This window comes from Polypterus senegalus, chromosome 7 (genome assembly GCF_016835505.1).
Source record: "Polypterus senegalus isolate Bchr_013 chromosome 7, ASM1683550v1, whole genome shotgun sequence".
Taxonomy (NCBI): domain Eukaryota; kingdom Metazoa; phylum Chordata; class Cladistia; order Polypteriformes; family Polypteridae; genus Polypterus; species Polypterus senegalus.
In genome coordinates, this window is record NC_053160.1 from 49885986 (window position 1) to 49906393 (window position 20408).

General features: G+C 40.9%; 1 long non-coding RNA gene across 2 annotated transcripts; it reads right to left on the reverse strand.

Moving 5' to 3' along the window:
• Nucleotides 1-761: 761 nt before the first annotated feature.
• On the reverse strand, nucleotides 762-18881 carry LOC120532141. 2 transcript variants are annotated; one of them, XR_005634216.1, is made up of 3 exons: nucleotides 18781-18881; nucleotides 6702-6776; nucleotides 762-1021 (listed from the first exon to the last, which is right to left on the reverse strand). It is a non-coding gene; the product is annotated as an uncharacterized LOC120532141 (long non-coding RNA). The 2 variants fall into 2 exon arrangements; XR_005634217.1 differs by lacking the exon at nucleotides 18781-18881 and adding an exon at nucleotides 11110-11227.
• Between the last annotated feature and the right edge of the window lie 1527 nt (nucleotides 18882-20408).

Sequence of the window (20408 nt, forward strand, 5' to 3'; positions counted from 1 at the left end):
AAAAACTGATCTATCTGTATGTAATGATTACAATAAAATCAACAAAAAAAAAAAAATGTATCGTATTCTATGTGTTCTTTTATGTGCTCTATGTGTGTGAATCACTATGTGCTACTTAAACAGATTTCTCTTCTGCTGACAGGACACAATACATTACATTCATGATATTACAGCTCTCTGAACAATTTAAATATTAAGATATATACTTGATATAATTTTCATAATGATAGGAATTAAAGCATGTATTAAACATGGGGACACGGTGGCGCAGTATTAGAGATGAGCTGGCACCCTGTCCAGAGATTGTTCCTGCCTCTCGCAAGATGCTCGCTGCACCATGTGCGACCTTCAATTAAATAATTTACTGCAGCATTACTGTCTCTCTCAAACGTACTAACCAATTCCTGTCCTTCCTTTTTTTTTTCTCCAAGTAACCAATCGCCACACGATCAGCTCTGTAATAGATGCCAAGCCATCTGTAACCTTAGAACGCAGATTCTTCAAAACTTTTATGGAACATTGAAATATCTTTGTAGTACATGTTTAATTTTTCCATCCATCTATCTATCCAGGGTCACGCCAATCCAAGCAAGCATAAAGCGCGAAGCAGGAACAATCCCTGAACAGGGCGTCAGCTTGTATTTACCGCTGTCCACCGTGGCCTCAAATGTTTAATTATTATACATTATTTTAATGAAGTTTAAAACTTATCTGTTGTGGTGCAAAAGAAATGACTCCATTTGTGTAAAAGTGTTGGGGAAATGCCCCATATAATGTCCGTTGGACAAGTCAAACAAAATTGAAACAAAAGTGTTCAAAATATGCATCTGACACATGGTACAAGGACGCAGGGTTATTTATACAGAAACAAAATGGTGACAGGAAATGAAAACAAAGGATGTGACATTTTTGTAGTGGGACTGGAAGTAACATCATCTGCTAAGGGATAGGAGCGAAGTGGAGCCACGGCCATTTTGAGTGCTGGAACGGTGTAAATGCATTTTATTTTTCTTCTTTGCTGCTGAGAAAAAAGAGAGAGAAGCATTAGTACCGTTCAATATCCCTTTATCTAGTGATGTTTTCCTTACCTTAGGGCTTGTTGGCTGCTTCCAAATCACGTGTATGTGACATGTTGATTACAATCAGATGCCTTAAACTAATAAACACTGTGCGGTTAATTTCAATGTATTTGATAAAGCCGCGTCGGGGATGTGAATCTAAAAAATAAAGGGAAACCACACAGGAACAGCAGCACTGCTTTGATGCTGGGTGGCGCCAGTTTGCAAAACCGAGCAGAGAACTTGCGTATGCAAGGGATTGAGCTGGCATGAAAATGGGTGTGGCTTTACGCCAAGTTTAGTTTTTATATATAGCGATGTGAGCATGGAAATGGGTGTACACAACATTTTTGTGCATACACACCGTTTATAGATGAGGCCCCAGGTGTGGTTCCTGCCTAATGCTCAATGCTCATGAATTTGTGCTTTTGTCCCTTGACACAAAACACTGGATTATCAGGTTTAGGAATATGGATGGATGAAGTTGGTATCAGCAGACGTTTAAATTTACAATTCTTTAGCACTGCAGTTTTTGAAAAATTAACTATAAGTGGGTAAAATACAATAACTGGCTTAGTCCTTCTAAACTAGTGGTACACCCTGTATAACAAGATCATAAATGCCCCCTCAACACCTAATGCATTGGATTATTTATACTGCTTTAAATATTATTCATTTTTGCTTTGTAATTCCATCCATAGGCGTACTCTGTGCAAGTAAATACAATATGCTCCAATTTCATAAATTTGGGTTGGAAATGCAGGGGATTGAAGTTTACCCAGGCAGCAGGGGGTAAGGCAGGAACCAATCCTAGATGAAACAAAACCAGTACATCACTGAACTAACTTATGCACACATCTAGCTTCCTTAACCATGGACATTTTTTTTTCAGATAAGGAACATTTGAGGTAAGGAAGAAGAGCATTTGAGATAAATCTGTTTAACTTACGGTTCATGAAGCTGGAGAGTAGCAACTTGCTGCATGTTAATTAGCACATAACAAGTAAGAATTTCACTATACTCTCTACAGGTGACAATACTGACTGTGTGAAACTATAATCCCACACTCACATTCACATGTGAAATCAGGAAGCAGCATTGAACATAGAACCATTGTGAAACTCTTGGTGAAAGTCGCTATTCAAAATAAAGTGTAATTTATTAATGTGACAAATACATCCTTGGTTGTCTTTTCAAAGCAACGTTTTTCATACTTTCCAAAAAATCTACCACCACTCAATTGATTTATACCAGTCTAGTCCATGTTGTAGTGAAACTCTTTTTAGTTATGAACTTATCTGTAGAAATGCACTTTAATCTTGTTATAATCACATAATTAAAAGGATTATGTAAACTGTGCACTCTGTTTCACTCTGGCGTAGCTTTGTCAGTCCTCTGATTTTTTTTTTTGGTTTCAATTAACAGATCACACATTTCTTAAATATCCTTTATACCGAAATTACCAAGTAAGTAATAAGGACAATTATACTGTTGATTACTCACTACTTGCCATTGCATATCTCATTATTAGTTGTCAATTACGATGAAACCTACAGAAACAAGGACAATTTTTAGCTATCAACCTGAATTTTGTCATTCTTGCCTTGAAAAGGACACAACAGTGTGTGGATGAATGTATGTGCATTGCACAAAATCACATTCTCCTAATCTTCTTTGAAAGCATTCTTTGTAATAAGCTGCACAATCAGATTTCTCTGCATATGTTTGGAAAGTGTCAGGTTTGAATGTCTAAAGCTTTTTGACTAAACATCAAACCAATACTGAATTTAGATTTATCTAGTTGAGATAAAGTCTGAAATGATAAACAGACATAATGCTCATAATGATTTACTGTTATTTTGTACTGTAAGTTTCATTTCATTTTCTCAGTAAAACTCAGATTAGATGGAAACATAAATCCTGTTGATATATTCCAGTGCAAGATAACTGAGACTATGCAAGCAAATTAAATCCAAAAATATTTAGACTGATATATAAAATAATTATAATGCATTCAAAATATCATCATAATTTTTTTTTGTATACTTTACATGCAATATACACATATCAACCCAGTTTGAACCTTATCTATACTAATAAAAGGCAAAGCCCTCACTCACTCACTCACTCACTCACTCACTGACTCACTCACTCACTGACTCATCACTAATTCTCCAACTTCCCATGTGGGTGGAAGGCTGAAATTTGGCAGGTTCATTCCTTACAGCTTCCTTACAAAAGTTGGGCAGGTTTTATATCGAAATTCTACACGTAATGGTCATAACTGGAAGCAGTTTTTCTCCATTTACTGTAATGGAGATGAGCTTCAACGCCGTGGGGGCGGAGTTTCGTGTGACATCATCACGCCTCCCACGTAATCACGCAGTACATAGAAAACCAGGAAGAGCTCAAAAAAGCGCTTAAGAAAACATGCATTATATAATTGAGAAGGCAGCGAAACAATAAGAAGCGAGCGAGTGACATATACAACCATATTCATGAGTTCTGCTACTTCGGAAACAAAGCACGATGTAAACCTACACTTTAAATTAAGTTCATAGACAGGCTGCCGCTGGCGTTTGTAATTTAGTGCCTGCCCATATAAGGCCGTCCGTCAGCGGCAATCCAATAGCAAACTGCCACGGGTAAATATTCACGGGTGAAGGACTGTGCTTATGGAGAGGAAGATGAGATGGTCAGGGTGGTGTTTGACACAAACTCAGCGAAACTGCGAGAGAAAGTTTTAAGTGCCAGGACTAAGGTAACATTAAATACAGCCACGGACATAGCACGAGATGGCACCAGCACAGCTGGGAACCTTCGATGCATGTACACCGAGCGGCTCACGTGAACTGACGCAGTGCACAGATAAAAGGCAACAGTTCCAAAGAGCTGAACAAAACCGAATTACACAATTGAAAAGGCAGCAAAAATATGAAGCGCCTGATAAGCATATTCATAAATCCAGCTACTGCGGAAACAAAGCACACGGTGGAAAAAGTCAATGTCCCGCTAAAGGAAGACAGTGTAAAAAACCCGTGCATGCAGTGTGTCAGGTCTCAGATAAAGAAGAAGACGAGCTGTTTATTGATGCAGTAAGAAACGAATCGATGAATGAAACCTGTCATCTTTACAACGATTGACAAACACGGAATGTAACTTGAATACAACACATCCTACAAATACGAACCTGATTGAAAGAAATAATGATAATCAAATCCTTGATGACAGCAACACTCAGTAACACTCACAAAACAAATACTGTATATTGACAGTCATGTTACGTTATTTTTAAAATGTTCCCTTTTCTTTTCTACCTTTTTAACACACTACTTCTCGCTGCGATACGCTGGTATATATATATATGTATATATATATATATCCCGCTCTACATACTCGAATAATGGATACTTTATTCGCCATCAATGATTGTTTTGGTAAAGCCATACTCAGTGTATTCATTAGATGAACGGTAAAAAAGTAAGAGCGAGGGGAGGATGACTCATTGAGGCATGCAGGCTGTAGTGCGTCAACTCTATCTGAATTGCGCGATCACATTTGAAAAAACATATCTTTTCAAGTTCTATTTAGTCCATATGTGTCAAACTCAAGGGCCGGGCCACATCCGCCCGGCGTAATTATATCCGGCCCGAGATCATTTTATATACTGTATTATTGTTATTAAAGACCGGGTATATGAAGCGCTGGTAACACAATAAACTACAGATCCCATAATGCAGCGCTTCAGCTGCCTTGCATCAGGGTAACCTGAATGCAATTCAGAAGATACAGAAAACAGCATAATTAAATAAGAATCTGACACTTCAGCGGACGTTTTAACCCGTGCACAATCACAAAGTGATTTCAAGTGAAGCTGCTTTTATGGGAGACACAAATGCACCAGTTCACCTTGCCCCACTTTCCCTGTTGCCAAGTACTGTTAAACCAAGTCGTCTTTGCTGATAAACTGAGCGCACTGAGTTTGCACGGCGCTTTGGTGACTTTGATGAACAAAAAAAGTCCGTCTACATGCGGCTCGAACCTTGTGCATGTTTGGTAGCACATATCTGTGTGAGAAGCTCTTCTCAGTGATAAAGACTAACAAAACAGCACACAGGAGTCGCCTCACTGATGAGCACCTGCAATCCATCCTGAGAATCTCCACAACACAGAACCTCACAGCAAACAGAAACGAACCTGTGGCCAAAAAGATGCCAGGCGTCCAGCTCTAAAATGACATATGAGCAAAGACAACTGAATGATTTGATTTGTTATTGCACGTAAGAGCGGGAGTCAACCGTTTTAACAAACAGCGTATTGCACTGATACGAAATAGCTGTGTGTGTATATATGTAGATATGTATGTATATGTATATATATGTTTATATATGTGTGTGTGTATATATGTATATATATATATGTATTTGTGTGTATATATGTGTGTGTATGTATGTATATGTATATATATATATATATATATATATATATGTTTATGTGTGTGTGTGTAAATATATATATATATGACAACAACACTCATCACTCACAACAGTGACAAAACAATTACATTGACAATCAGGTTACGTTATTTTCAAAATGTTTCCTTTTCTTTTCATTGCTTCTTTAACACACTACTTCTCCGCTGCGAAGCGCAGGTATTTTGCTAGTTTAACAAATAAATCTGAAACTATTTATATTGAAAATTAGATTAATTGAAGAATAAATTATTTTCAAACTGTATTTAACATTGAAACACATACAGTAAAAAATGTTTATTAATATTGCATTTTACTTGATTAGCTAGTTTGAAAGTTAGAGCTTTTTAAAATCAGTTTATTATCACAATTTTGTTAATAGGATACGTTTGTAACAGTGATTCATACTCAACGATAACAGTGATAATACCTGTATAATCTAATTTCATGTACTTGTAGTGTACATAAAATGTTTTTTAATACCATTTTACAATATCAAGTGGCTAATACTGCTTTCATAGACAGTAGACTCCAACTCAAGTGATTAAAACATTCTTCTGCTTTTGCTAGTTCTTAGATGTGGAAGATCTGTGGCTAAATTATGGTTTTCTTAAAAAATAAGAAAATACCCGATGGAGATTTACAATCTGCACTGAAGTTTCAAGCTAAAATTGTTGGCTGCAACCAAGCATGATAGATGGAAGATCATTGTTGCACTTTTACAGTTAATTAGAGTGTCACATAAATATTGAATAACTTCAGTCTTTAGATAGTACACCCATGAGGTTGTTTTTAGTGTAATGGAAACTCTGAGCACACATTTAGTCACTGTAGCATAAAATGTCATAGCCATCTTTCATATATTTCTACATAAGTTAAGTTGGTTTTATTTTCTACTTTTATAGACATGAGCATCATATTCCTCTTCTGCTTTGAATTGAGCTGCTGTGACTGAGGTTCATGCAAGATGGCTCACAGCCACATTGACGCATATGGGATTGAGCAGAGACAGAAGCCAGACTGTTAACATATATTTTGACACCCCCCTGCATTTTGGTACAGTAAGGGACAATACTTACCTTCTACAGTGATGAAGTGATAAGCAATATCATTACTACTGTGTTAAATAAAGAACATAATTATTAGCAAATTGAAGAAATAAATAACATACCTTGCTCACATGGTAATACTCTGCCATTCAACCCTGCATACATCTGAATAACCCCATCCTTGTTGTTTGTTAGTCCTAAAGCAGATAAATCTCAATCAGTTCCAAAAGCAGTTGAAAAACTCCCACTAGACAGGGATATCAAACCCTGGCTAGTAATAACAGCAAGCACTGAATCTTTATAAAATAAAAGATTTATTCTTCACAATAAGCATTCCACTAACTATGAAGCTCCATGGAGCACAAATGCAAAATGGAATTGTCCAAGACATAAGGCAATCCAAAGCAAAAAGTCCCAATACAGAATACCAAGGCAAAGCCAAAAAACGTAGCAGAATGTCAAAAACCCAGAAGTTCACAAAAAGTGCAAAGCTTAGCAAAAACGCAGAAACTCGCCAAGCAACTCCCTAGCATATTCGCAACAGATCACCCAGAACTATGGGAGACCCTCTGGATTTATAGAGCAGAGGTCAGTTCCTGGCAGTGATTGGCAGGTGGCCCACCTCTTAGGAGACCACTCACAAAAGACATGAAACATCACCAAGACATAGTACGCAAGGCACATGATACATGAAGGTAGCTATCACATAAAACAATGACCCAAAAGTGAAAAAAAAAATTTTAAATACATAAAACAAGAATATGAACCTCAGTCATGGGAGGAATTCTGGCTAAAATATAACAATCCCATGTCCTGATTAACACTAGAATTACCGCAGCCTACGAGAAAACTCCAAAATCCAGCCCACCTTAAATCCGTTCGAACCTCTCCCTCAGAGTCTTTTGTCTTGTAAATGTGCCGATTATTCCATCCCCCCACCCACTGCCGTAGTTCAATTTGCAAAGAAGTTTCTTAGTGCTCAGTGTTTATCTTCGAGTGAAGTGCTGGAGCTTTATTGGGTAAAAAAGTACATCGTCATTTAGAATACATACAGTTCATGTGTGTTCAGTGTCATCGACAATCTCTGTAAAAATGTTAACACAGAAACGTTTTTCATGTATTATTAATAATTGCCAAAATGTAGACATGAAATGTATAATGTGTGAAACCTGAAATACAAATATGAAATAAACACTTTCACAAAAGGTACAAGTAGAACAAAACAAGTGCATTTTTATTCAAGAATTTAACCGAAGAAAAAAGAAAGCAGGTTACGGTAGGCGGTTGATATGACAGCTTGTGTGGTGCAATGCTAAGAACTGCTACCTTTCAATCAAGAGGTCACAGTTTCGATATCAGGTGCTTCCCAAATTTACCATTTTGAGTAGCGAGCTACTCTTATTGTTTATATCATACAAAACAAATATACATTTGATTTGCGTCTGTAAATTTATAGTATTTGTCGATTTTTTTTTCAGTTTTATTCTATCACATTCAAGCTCCCACACACCCCCCGGATCTGACGCCGTTTTCAGATAAAGACATGGTATAACAAACAAACTTATTTTGTTATACTCCCTCTTTATTTGAAAACCGTGTCAGATTTTGCGCACGAACGAGACTGGGAAAACTGTGGACGTGGGTGTGAGTGTTGTGCGTGACTGAGAATGACTGTGGATGTGAATTGTTTTTATTTAGTTTGATTCTTGAGTGCTCCTGCTCACAATGAATTAGTATGCACCTTCTGATCCATGATTTCAAAGCCGCTCTGACAAAAAAAGAGAGACTTAGATATATATGACATTTGGAATAATTCATTTTATGACCTGTATTGTAGATTTCAGAAAATGTTATTGCACTAATGCAACATTATATTCATTTGCATACTGTCATGCAGTTGTAGTCATGACGTGACTGCGTTTGTTTTTTTTTTGTTTTTTTTTCCGATCTTGGCCAGTGTCCACATGTTGCTGCATGTTGGTATCTATTTTCAACTCCAGGAGATGCAGAGGACAGAATAGTACAGACAGGTCAGTTCCACGCTATATACAGTCATCAGATTCAAATGTTAACAGTTCCCACACACACCCAAGGACCGTCCTTCTTACATTTACGACATGTGTATAAGGTGTGAAGCCTGAAGTCCAAATATCAAAGAAACACTTTCACAAAAGGTACAAATATAACAGAACAAGTGCACTTGCGATATAGTATTTATAAAAGGTGTAATTTTGCTTGACTTCCCACTCTATACAACTCTAAGCAACTGACATGCAGGTAAACAGACTTGAGCTGAGAAAACTGTGCGGGGTGGGGGGATGTAATAGCAGGCTTCTTACTGTTTGCTGCTTATCCACACATTTACAGGACAAAAGACAGAGACGGAGAGTGGAGAAGCAATTTAAGGTGGGACGGATCTACGAGTTTTTTCGTAGGTTCTGGTAATTCTAGTGTTAAAGGCTTTGCTTCGACTGCTCCCGTTAGGGGTTGCCACAGCGGATCATCTTTTTCCATATCTTTCTGTCTTCTGCATCTTGCTCTGTTACACCCATCACCTACATGTCCTCTCTCACCACATCCATACACCTTCACATAGGCCTTCCTCTTTTCCTCTTGACTGGCAGCTTTATCCTTAGCATCCTTTTCCCAATATACCCATCATCATTCATCTGCACATGTCCAAACCAACGCAATCTCACCTCTCTGACTTTGTCTCCAAACCATCCTAACCTCTAATGTACTCATTTCTAATCCTGTCCATCCTCGTCACACCCAATGCAAATCTTAGGATCTTTAACTCTGCCACCTCCAGCACTGTCTCCTGCTTTCTGGTCAGTGCCACCATCTCCTACCCATATAGCATAGCTGGTCTCACTACAGTCCTGTAGACCTTCCCTTTCATTCTTGCTGATACCCGTCTGTCACAAATTACTCCTGACACTCTTCTCCATCCATTCCACTCTGCCTGCACTCTCTTTTTCACCTCTCTTCCACAATCCCCATTACTCTGTACTGCTGATCCCAAGTAAACTCATCAACCTTCGCCAACTCTACTCCCTGTATACTCACCATTTCACTGACCTCCATCTCATTTATACACAAGTAGTCTCTCTTGTTCCTACTGACCTTCATTCCTCTCTACAGCATATGTTCACCTGTCCAGAGTCTCCTCAGCCTGCGCCCTACTCTTGCTACAGAACACAATGTCATGCACAAACATCATAGTCCACTGGGACTCCTGTCTAATCTCGTCTGTCAACTTGTCCATCACCATTGCAAATAAGAAAGGGCTCAGAGCTGATTCCTGATGTAATTCCACCTCCACGCTGAATGCATCAGTCACTGCTACTGCAGACCTCACCACTGTCACACTTCCTTCTTACATATTGTGTATCATGTACAACTCCTACATACTTCTCTGCCACTCCCGACTTCCTCATACAACTCCTCTCGAGGCACCCTGTCATATGCTTTCTCCAGGTCCTCAAAGATGCAATGCAACTCCTTTTGGCCTTCACTATACTTCTCCATCAGCACCCTCAGAGCAAACATTGCATCTGTGGTGCTATTTCCTGGCACGAAACCATGCTGCTGCTCACTAATCATTGCTTCACTTCTTAACATAACTTCCAATACTGTCTCCCATAACTTCATGCTGTGGCTCATCAATTTTATCCCACAGTAGTTACTACAGCTCTGCACATTGCCCTTATTCTGAAAAATTGGTATCAGTACACTACTTCTCCACCCCTCAGGCATCCTCTCACTTTCCAAGATTCCATTAAACAATCTGGTTAAAATCTCCACTGCCATCTCTTCTAAACACCCACATGCTTCTACACATACAGTATGTCATCTGGACCATTCCATTCCACGGATTTACCATTCTTTATCCTCTTCATAGCTATCCTTACTTCCTCCTTGCAAATCCATTGCTCTTCCTGATTCTCTATCGCCACATCATCCAACCTTCTCTCACCTATTCTCTTCATTCATCAGCCTCTCAAAGTACTCTTTCCATCCGACTTAAACTTTAAAGCCTTACAATATCTACATAATTCCGACATATCACCTATATCCATATATTCGATCTCTTTTTGCTGTTCCGTTTTTTCACCAAGTAATAATTTCCTTTTGTTTACGTGAATGCAATCTACACTGTCTTGTTGTTGATACTTCCGAATTTTAGTACTGTCATATTTTTGAACTTGCTCTGCATGTGTATCACACATGACTGGGATAGTAGTTGGGACAGAGAGAGAAAGTGAGGGAGAGAGAATGAGTAAAGTCTTGTATCATGAGAAACCATAGAGCCTTCTCTTTGACTATATGAAATTAGACCCGAATGCATGCTTGTTGTGCAGTACTGTGGCTTTAGTTTTTCCAGAGGAGCTCTAGAACACCTAACAAGCAGGGATTCCGTGGTTGAGACATTAAATATTGTGGGAACCTGGGGCACTCCAGCTGCCCCAACCCCAAAACAACAGGCACAGACCAAAGTGCAACACAACAACAAAACTCGTTTCCCACCTGCAGTGCTCAGTACACAGCCCAGTGAAACACAGTCCAATGTACACAGTATTTCATCTTCCTTCTCTCTATCTCAATCTCTTCCACCTTCCACCTTTGCTCCTCCTGGCATGGTTCGTCCCTTATTCTCCTGACTTTGACTCCATGAATGGACTAAGGCAGCTCCTTTTAAGCTGGTCCTGGGAGTGTTCCAGGTGGCTCGTTAATCAGAACTGGAATCACTCCCAGGTGTGGTAAAAGCCTAAAGAAGGGCTTTACAACTCCCCCTGGCGGTTTCCACAGAACCCAACAGGGCTGTGCCAAAATCCAACTCACAGCGTGTCCTGCAGGAATCTGTGGTACCAAAGCCACCCTGGAGGGATGCAAACTAGCATACTGGGGAAGGTAGTGCCTTGTAGATGCTCTCTCCCCTGGTCCTTCCAGCCTGCCTGGCTAATGGTCATGACCACAATATATATATTCTTTGTCAACCATATTTACCACTTGGACCTTGTTACATATTTCTAGCAGCTTTATATGGCAATGAACACAGGATGTGACAAACTAGACTCACTGTGGCTATATGCAGTACAAGTTTGTTTTTTGTAATAAAAGCATTAATCACTTTCTCACTAAGAAATATTAAAGAAAAACATTTTAATTACTTGCCAACCCACGGTGTAGCATATGCCGCTGTCACAGACAGCTGGGGTTCTTACCCGGCCGGGATGCCTAGAAGGTCCGGAGGGTGGCAGTAAAAGCTTCTGGGTCAGAAGCAGGAGAGGGCCACGGGAGAGGAGGAGAGATTTTCTAACTCGTTGGTACCCGTGGCCACCGCTAGGGGGCGCCTTAAGCCTCCTAGAACCCGGGAGAACATTACTTCCGCCACACTTAGCAAGATGGCGGAGGAACCTGCCAGGGACGCCCGGAGTGCTTCCGGGGCAAAGGGCAGCACTTCCGCCACACCAGGAAGTGCTGCCAGAAGATTGTTACTGGCCACCTGGAGCACATCCGGGTGAGAATAAAAGGCGCCGCCTCCCAGCAATCTGGGAGCTAGAGTCGGGAGACGGAGCAGGACGAAGCTCCCAGGAGGAGATTGGCGGCCAAGGACTGAGAGAAAGAAGGATTATTGGGTGATTATTGCTTTATGCATTGTGTGGTGTTTTTGACTGTATTTATTTATGAGAAATAAACGTGTGACTTTTATAAAGATGTGGTCTCCGACTGGTGGTGTCCGGGCAAGTCTCACACTGCATATAATTATTTATTGATGAGTGAACACTTCCTGAAAGACAGAGTTGTCCAAATGGGGAGGGTTTGAGGATACAACTGTCAGTGAATGAAAAGATGGAACTCTAGAGAGAGCAACACACAATTGTCCATGAGTGAAAACAGGTTTTGGCAGATACAGATACTTTTTTTGAAAGTTTGTCCTTGTGCCTTATTAATAGTCATTGCAAATGGCAATCTAACAGGAAATTGTCTGCGTGTAAAAGTAAAAGGCAAATTAGAATCTGATGGGGTCAGGGAAATCCAGGGAATAAGGATAGTTTGTTAGGTAGCAGATGTCTTACACTTCAGTACATTGCGGTGAACTCTAGTAACAGAAAGTCTAGTGCCACTGCAGAGACCTTTTGCTGGCATAACCAATTTTAAGTTTATGCGGAGGCATGCCAGTGGGAGTAAGACTGTTAAGAAATTCTTTAGAGAATGCAAGTTTATCTGCAGGATCGTCTGTGACGATGGAGTCAGTGCTGGTGAAAGTTACTTCGTCGTTAGGGATAAGTTTCAGCACCTGTTCATTAAGGTGTACTGAGTCTTCGTTAGTGATGCTTAATATCGCGTACTGAGTTATTCCAGAGTGACAGTTGAGAAGTATATATATATATAATTGCCTCGAGAGCGATGTTGGAAGCCTGCGGAGGGTGAGAGTTGGTGGGCGGGGCCTTGTTTTGCGTTCCCCATGACGTGGGAGGAGGGTCAGAGTGGGTGTTCGTGGCTCTTTCGTGCGTAACCCATGGGCGGGGCTCTGTGAGTTGGTGGTCGTGGCTCTCTGTCTTGCGTGCGGTGAAAAGTCAACATGGCTCAGAGGTGCATGTGGATTTTTGTACAGACAAAATTGACTGAGGCTGTGTTTGGCTAGTTGTTGCGTGCGGGCACATGAGCAGACTGTGCACATGCCTTGAGAGCGACGCTGGACGCGGGAGGATGGTTACAGTTAGCGTGCGTGGTTCTGTCATGCGTATCCCATGACGCGGTAGGAGGGTTAGAGTTGGCGGGCAGGGCTCTGTCGAGCATATCCCAGGGTTTTAGAGGTGACGGGCGGGGCCCTGTGAGTTGGTGGCCGTGGCTCTCTGTCTTGCTTGTGCTCACTGTTTTCCATGCCCTTAGTGAAATCATATATATAGATATTTTAAAAAATGTTGTCAATGGATGGGCAGCATGCTGCCTCACAGTAGGGAGACCGAGATTCACTTCTTGGGACCTCCCTACATGGAGTTTGCATGTTCTCCCCGCATCTGCGTGGTTTCCTCCGGGCGCTCCGGTTTCCTCGCACAATTCAAAGACATGCAGGTTAGGTGCATTGGCGATTCTAAATTGTCCCTAGTGTGTGGGTGTGTGTGTGTGCCCTGTGGAGGGCTGGTGCCCTGCCCAGGCTTTGTTTCCTGCCTTGCGCCCTGTGTTGGCTGGTATCCGGCAGACCCCAGTGACCCTGTAGTTAGTATATAGCGGGTTGGATGATGGATGGATGTCAATAGATGGACTAGGGTTCAGGGGTCTGTGACCCTGTAATGGAAAAGATTTATAATTATAGTCCAGTCTTTATACAGTATAGTAAATGTACATGCTTCTGTGTCCTGTGACTGACATATCTAGGGCAGAATACTTCTGTCTTACAACCATTACAACCAGGTAAAATTATTTGAATAAATGGACTTTAAGACAAATTAATTTAAAAAAAACTGGTAATTCAAATATATGTACTTTTCATTTAAATATGTTATTATTTTTACAGACAAGCATCTCTATTTTAATCATCTGAAAAATTCAGCTACATTTTATAAAAAGTACTATTTCAAAAGTTCCTGCCTAAAAGCACAAAGGATGGCCCTCTCTGTATTACCTTTTTTAAGCAATCTAGGATTCATTATCAAGACATTGCTGCTGTCCTATAGACTATGAAAGATCAACACATTTGTACTATGCCTGTAAAATGGATTGGTTACATAGTAAGCTAGTCTGGGAGCTAAGATCCTTAAACTTTGGCCTCGTAGTCATCCCTAGGGCTGAACACACCAAAATCATTCATCTTTTTGTCACACGGTCTGTGATATTGATTCATGAGGCTCCATTAGTCTGAAGGCAGAACATTACTTCTTAAGCCTCACTCTCCCAAACTACTATTTTAGTTGGAAAAATCCTGTACTTCTTCTTTTTCTTTGTTTTGCCATACATTTTGCCTGAATGCTATTTATCTAGTTGTACTGTTTTAACATATCAATTAATTTATAGGTTCAGCCAAATACTGTCATCTACTGTATGTGATGTTTCCCAAGTATTGACAGTTTATTTACATAGAGTATTTAAAAATGATTACATTTTGAAGAAAATATAAAAAAAAACATAATTAGATCTTGATTTAAAGCCAGAACATTCATAATGGTTGTCTACATCAAAAAAAAAAATCCTCAGATATAAGGTCTTTAGATATAATGGCTGTTCCTTTCCATCAGATAATCTTACTTTTATTTTGTATTAAATACTGTTAGGAAGCAAGTCTGTCTTTGTTACTAATACTATTTTAAGCATAAACTATGTGCTATGAAACATGGCTTTAAGATGACTTGACTCATGGTTTTGTTTTTCTTAAAACTACTAATTATAGGCTAAGAAGGAAGATGTACAGTGATTTTAAAGAAAAACCTCAATTACCAGCTCAAACCCAGGTGATATTTCATCCATCTTCTCCTTTTCTTCAGCCTGGAAGTACTTCATTTCTTCCGTCCCCGTGATTAGGGAGTACTTCCGGCCTATAATAAAAACACTTGTGCCTCCCTGCAGCGTCTCCTGGCGGCCCCCACGGTATGCAGCAGGGCTGTGAAGCTGAACTCCATTGTCCAGGATGCCCTGCGGGAATTCGGGCCACCTCCATGTTGCAGGGAGGACTCCATCTGGTGGCATGGGGGTGTTGGCCGGGATAAACTGCCGGCCATCTCTCACAGTCTCGTCCCCCTCAGCAAAGCACAGTGGGGCATAGCGTCCAGCTCTGCGAGGGTCATCTTCCCTCCTTCTGCGAGGAGCCTCTGGCTGTGGCTGGACCTTGGCTATGCCCTAAAAAAAAAATTATTAGGGAACATTATATAAATATCTCTCTTTTCCCCTGGTTCTACGTGGACAATTTCGCCATATATGGCCCAGCCAGCGGCATTCATAACACAGCTGCCATCCTCCTGCTATTCTCCCCCTGCGAAACTGAAAACAGCTCAGAAATTCTTGCTCTGCCACTTTATCTGCTAAGGAGGGGTCCACCGCTGCACACTCCATGCTTTATTTTATCAGCAGATCCCCGTTTCTGTTTTGGGATCTCGTTTTTAATCTGGGGTTTGTCTACAGTCTGAATCTATGTGCACAAGAGAGCCCCTTGGCTGTTTGCACCCCTTTCGACTTGTAAATGACTGGCTCCGCTGTCTTCAGGATCGCTTCGTTCCGGGTGGCAGCACTATCCCGCTGCTCCAGCCTGATCGATCCTTCCAACAGACACTCAGTCATTACACCAGAATCTTTTGTAGGGATCAAGTTTACTTGGCACTCGCTATCGATTAATCACGGACCTATTTTACTCTGCGTCCCCATTTCATTTATGGTACTGGTAACCCTTACCTGTACCGCCAAATTAATCAATATGGGAGGGTCCCAACCAAACTGCCGCAGGTAATCTTCCACCTTTTTAAAATGTGCTTCGGCCGCTTTTCCCAGCTCCTCAACGATCTTCTTTATTGTTGACACAATCTGTAAGAAACTGTGCACGGGCTGAAGTAATTTCTCCAGCTCCCACACGTCCATATTATTATTTAAATTGGCCAAAGGTAGGCTCGAGCCATCATCAGCCCTACCTCCTGGCCGTGAGCCAATGAGCACGCCCGCTTCTGGCACGTGCTCTGTTGGGTTGCGCAAAGGCGTCTGGAATTTGTAGTTCTCTTTGGAGGTCCATGATGCCATCTTCGGCTGACTGCGATCCGCCTCTTTTAATTTATTGGTGGACCGTTCGGTCATTTCCCAAAACTCCTTACCTTTTTGTGGGGTGAATGATGCCTCGCTCGCCTCCCACTTCCCCTTCGGAAAGTCCAAGTCCGTCTTTTCTTAGTCGAAGCAGTACACAGCAGAACGCAGATCTTCTCCTTCCCAGAATTCCTTGGGGTAGGTCACGTGTCCCTTGCCGATAGACGACAAGCAGAAGTCCTCCTCGCTCGAACGTGAGCGCACTACCGTCTTTCAGATTTTTTCCTGCCTCCCGCAGAACCCCCAGATGATCTCCTACGAGGTATGAGCACGGGACAAAATGTACTACTTTTAATATATTTTCCATTTCTTCCCCGGCACATACCTCGTTTTGGTTGTCTCCATCCAGAAGCTTCTCCTGACACACGTTGCCGCTCCGAGTCTCGTCCTGAATACAGGCAACATCAAGCTCTGGACCTCCACTTGTGCTGCCAGTCTGTTTGGTTTTCTTCTTACCCATGATGGTCTTGGTGAATTGGGTTTTGGCGATATTTTCCTGCATGTCGCGACACTGTCTTTTGGGTACTGTGCACAGAAAATTTTTTTATCAGGTTCTCTGCCAAAGAATCCTGCTGGCTATGCCACTGTGACAGTAGGGGTTGCTGTTGCCCAATGAAACCCGCAGACAACATGTCCGGACACCAGGTAAAAGTTCCAGAAATTAATTTAATTTCTTCAATTGTGCACAAAGCACCTCCACCTCCACGATCCACAATAATAAATCAATAATAATAATAAATCCTCCTCTCCACCCAGCAGCTCTGTCACATTCCCTACCAACTCCAGCTCAGTCTGCTGGGTTTCCCATAGTCCTTTTTATAGTCCGTGACCCACAAGTTCATCTGTTCTTCACTTCTGGGTCAGATGAAATCTCCTTTTCTTCAGCCCGGAAGTACTTTATTTTTCCATCCTAATGATTAGGGAGTACTTCCGGGCTATAATAAAAACACTTGTGCCTCCCTGCAGCGTCCCCTGGTGGCTCCCACAGTATCCAGCAGGGCTGTGAAGCCGAACTCCATTATCCAGGTTGCCCTGCGGGAATTCAGGGCACCTCCATGTTGCAGGGAGGACTCCATCTGTCGGCGTGGGGGTGTTGGCCAGGATAAACTGCCGGCCATCTCTCACTATATATATATATATATACACACTAGCCATGTACGTCCAACTACGTTGCGCGTGTTAAAGTTGTCTATGAACTGCTCCCTGTTTAAACGCGGCTGCCAGTCGTGAAATGGGCCCTTAATCGCACAGAATTATGATTTTTTATAAGGGAAACAAAATTACAAAAGAAACCCCTTAGATATTGATTCGATAGGAATGGCCTACTCGGAATCACTGTCCGATTCGTAATTATGTGGTGGTGTAGGAGCATTTCTGCTTCTGTCCGTTCACAGTCCATCTCGTTTTCACGACGCTGTCGTTTCCTCTCACGATCCCTTCTCAACCTTTCGCCAATCTCGCAGGTTGCTTTGTGACAATCCAAAGAGTAAGGCAATATATACGGAGCAATGGTTATAAAAGGCGGACACATAGGTATCCAGGCTCTTTAAAGCATAAATAGGGATCACTTCACTGACATGTGAGAAAGCCACAGTACAACTGTGAGACGCGCAGCACTCACCGGCTACAACGTAACAATAATAATTTCCGGAACGTGCTGTTATGTTGTCATTCATTTTACCCACTGTCTTTCTTTCATTCATATGTTATGTAGGCACGTACCTTTTATCTTCGGCAATCTCATTCTCTAACCAGGCCTCAGGAGCTAACCAGCATAACACTGTCCACCACCCCTTTCGTTATTCCGGCACATTGTTGACATCCGTGAGTAACAACAACGTACTAAACTGGAAGGTGGTCTACGCATGAGTGGAATTTGCGGACAAAGATCAAGATCTAAATGAAGATCTCTTTAGTTAATTTAAAGCACAACAATTTGTTTAGTTTGAATGTCTGTGTTTTGAGGTGTGACTGGCATACTACAGTCTTCAGTAGTATAAGCCTGGAGGATATTCTTAATGCAATGCCTATGTTTTAGCTGTCTCTCTACTGCGATCTAGTGCTTCTTCTTCTAATTCATTCGCGGACAAACAAAGATCAAGATCCAAATGAAGATTATATATAGAGATATATATATTTACATATATACATATGTAAAATTCAAAGTTGAATTACTCACTCACACACTAATTCACAATCATACTATTTCCCCTTTAGTTACAAAGCTGAAATTTAGCAGGATTGCATATCTAGGTCAGTAGGTAACTACTAAAAAATTACATTTCTATATATCAATATTTAGCAGTATAAATCTCACCTACAGTAAAAACACTAAATACCAAAAAAATCAAAAATGCTTTGACTAGTTTGAATGGAATTTGGTGACATTATAGAAAAAGAAAATTAACTAACCCATGTTTTTTATTTGCTGATAATAATGCTGAAACAAGTGCCATCGGGTTTTTTTTGGATCATTCCTTTAAGGACACATAGAAATGTGGCTTCTTGTTGAGCAGCAGGGCTGGAGAAAGTAATACAGCAGGACTTGGTTTCCTCTCATAAATTTATAGGGTAACACAGTTTGTGCAGTGTTGCCAAATCCTGAAACAGAAATCTTCCTTTCTTTCTGCACCCCCAAAAAAATTCCCAAACCCAAGTACCTGTCTTACTAATATTTGCTGTTTCAAAATCGCACAAAAAATTTAATGTATTCAAAGGGAAATTCTGTTGTTTTGCTCATTATTACATATTATGATGTTATATTTGACAAAATCTATGAAGTAAGATTAAATCCCCTGCATCTGCCAAACAATAGCAGCCTGATGCACTTCATTTTAGTATGTACACCTCACTTGGCAATAAATCTGAAATGAATTGATCAAACTACTTTTTTAATCAATTAATGCATTTTTTAAAAAGCTTACACTGTTGTCCACCTGCATATTGTCATTAAGTTTGTAATAATAATAAAAAACATAGGAAATAAAAAATAAATTAAAAAAGGTGCAGCGAAACCATGGTGGAACAGAGTGAAGTACAAAGGTTTCTATAACTGATGGAGATGCCACTGTTCAGAATGTGATAGAAAAAGAGTAACTAAAAGTTACTGGTAGACATTTATTCCTACCCTCTGTGTAATGGTGAAATGAGGTAGTACTAATTTTAGGCTTTGATGCCAATGAATCAAATTTAAATAAACCTTTTCCTAGTACTGCTATTGGCCAGGTCAAGTAAAATGGAATTCTGCTGCAAGCTCTTCCACACCAGCACCTCCCCTCGCCATGCCTTCAGCCCCCAATTATGTAGGCGATTTCTAATAAGCACTGCATTCCCTTTCCCCATGAGCAATCGAGTGGTGACAAATTTCGCAAACAAATTCTCGAATGAACAAAGTAAAACCACACATCTGAAGCCAAGTTTAGCTCAGTTTGCTTGCTACCATTGTGTGATACGTTTATAGTGGGCACTGCAAGGTTAAGATTTGTGGTTAGCTCTACTTCTTATTTTGCTTTCCATCGTTTTCCGTTTAGTAAGTTTATCAGCAGTGCACGGATGCTGAGAATCTGGAATTGTACTTAAATTTAGGGATGTACACACAAAGGTACAGACAAAGCATGAGGGTGGGCTTATGAATGGGAATTTGCTGTTCCCCTTCTCACTAAAGTTTGTATAGGCTATACGTTGTAGAATATGGCCAGCAAGTCATCCCGACTAAATACCCCCAGGCCGCCAGGTGGAGCCCTCCCTGCAGTATGGAGGTGCCCCGAATGCCAGCAGGGAATCATGGAAAGTAGAGTTTTCCTTTACAGTCCTCCTACATTGGGGGCCAACAGAGGACTCTGCAGGGAGGCCCAGAAACTCGTACGTGTCCTATAACCCGGAAGTACGTCTTAGTCACAGCGATAGGAGGAACCACGTACTTCTGGGATGAAAAGAAGACTTTTGATCTGACCCGGAAGTGCTACGAAGTCACATGGTCTCAGGGTTCGGAAGCAATTCTGGGTCACGTACTATAAAGGACTGTGCGAAATCCCAGACGG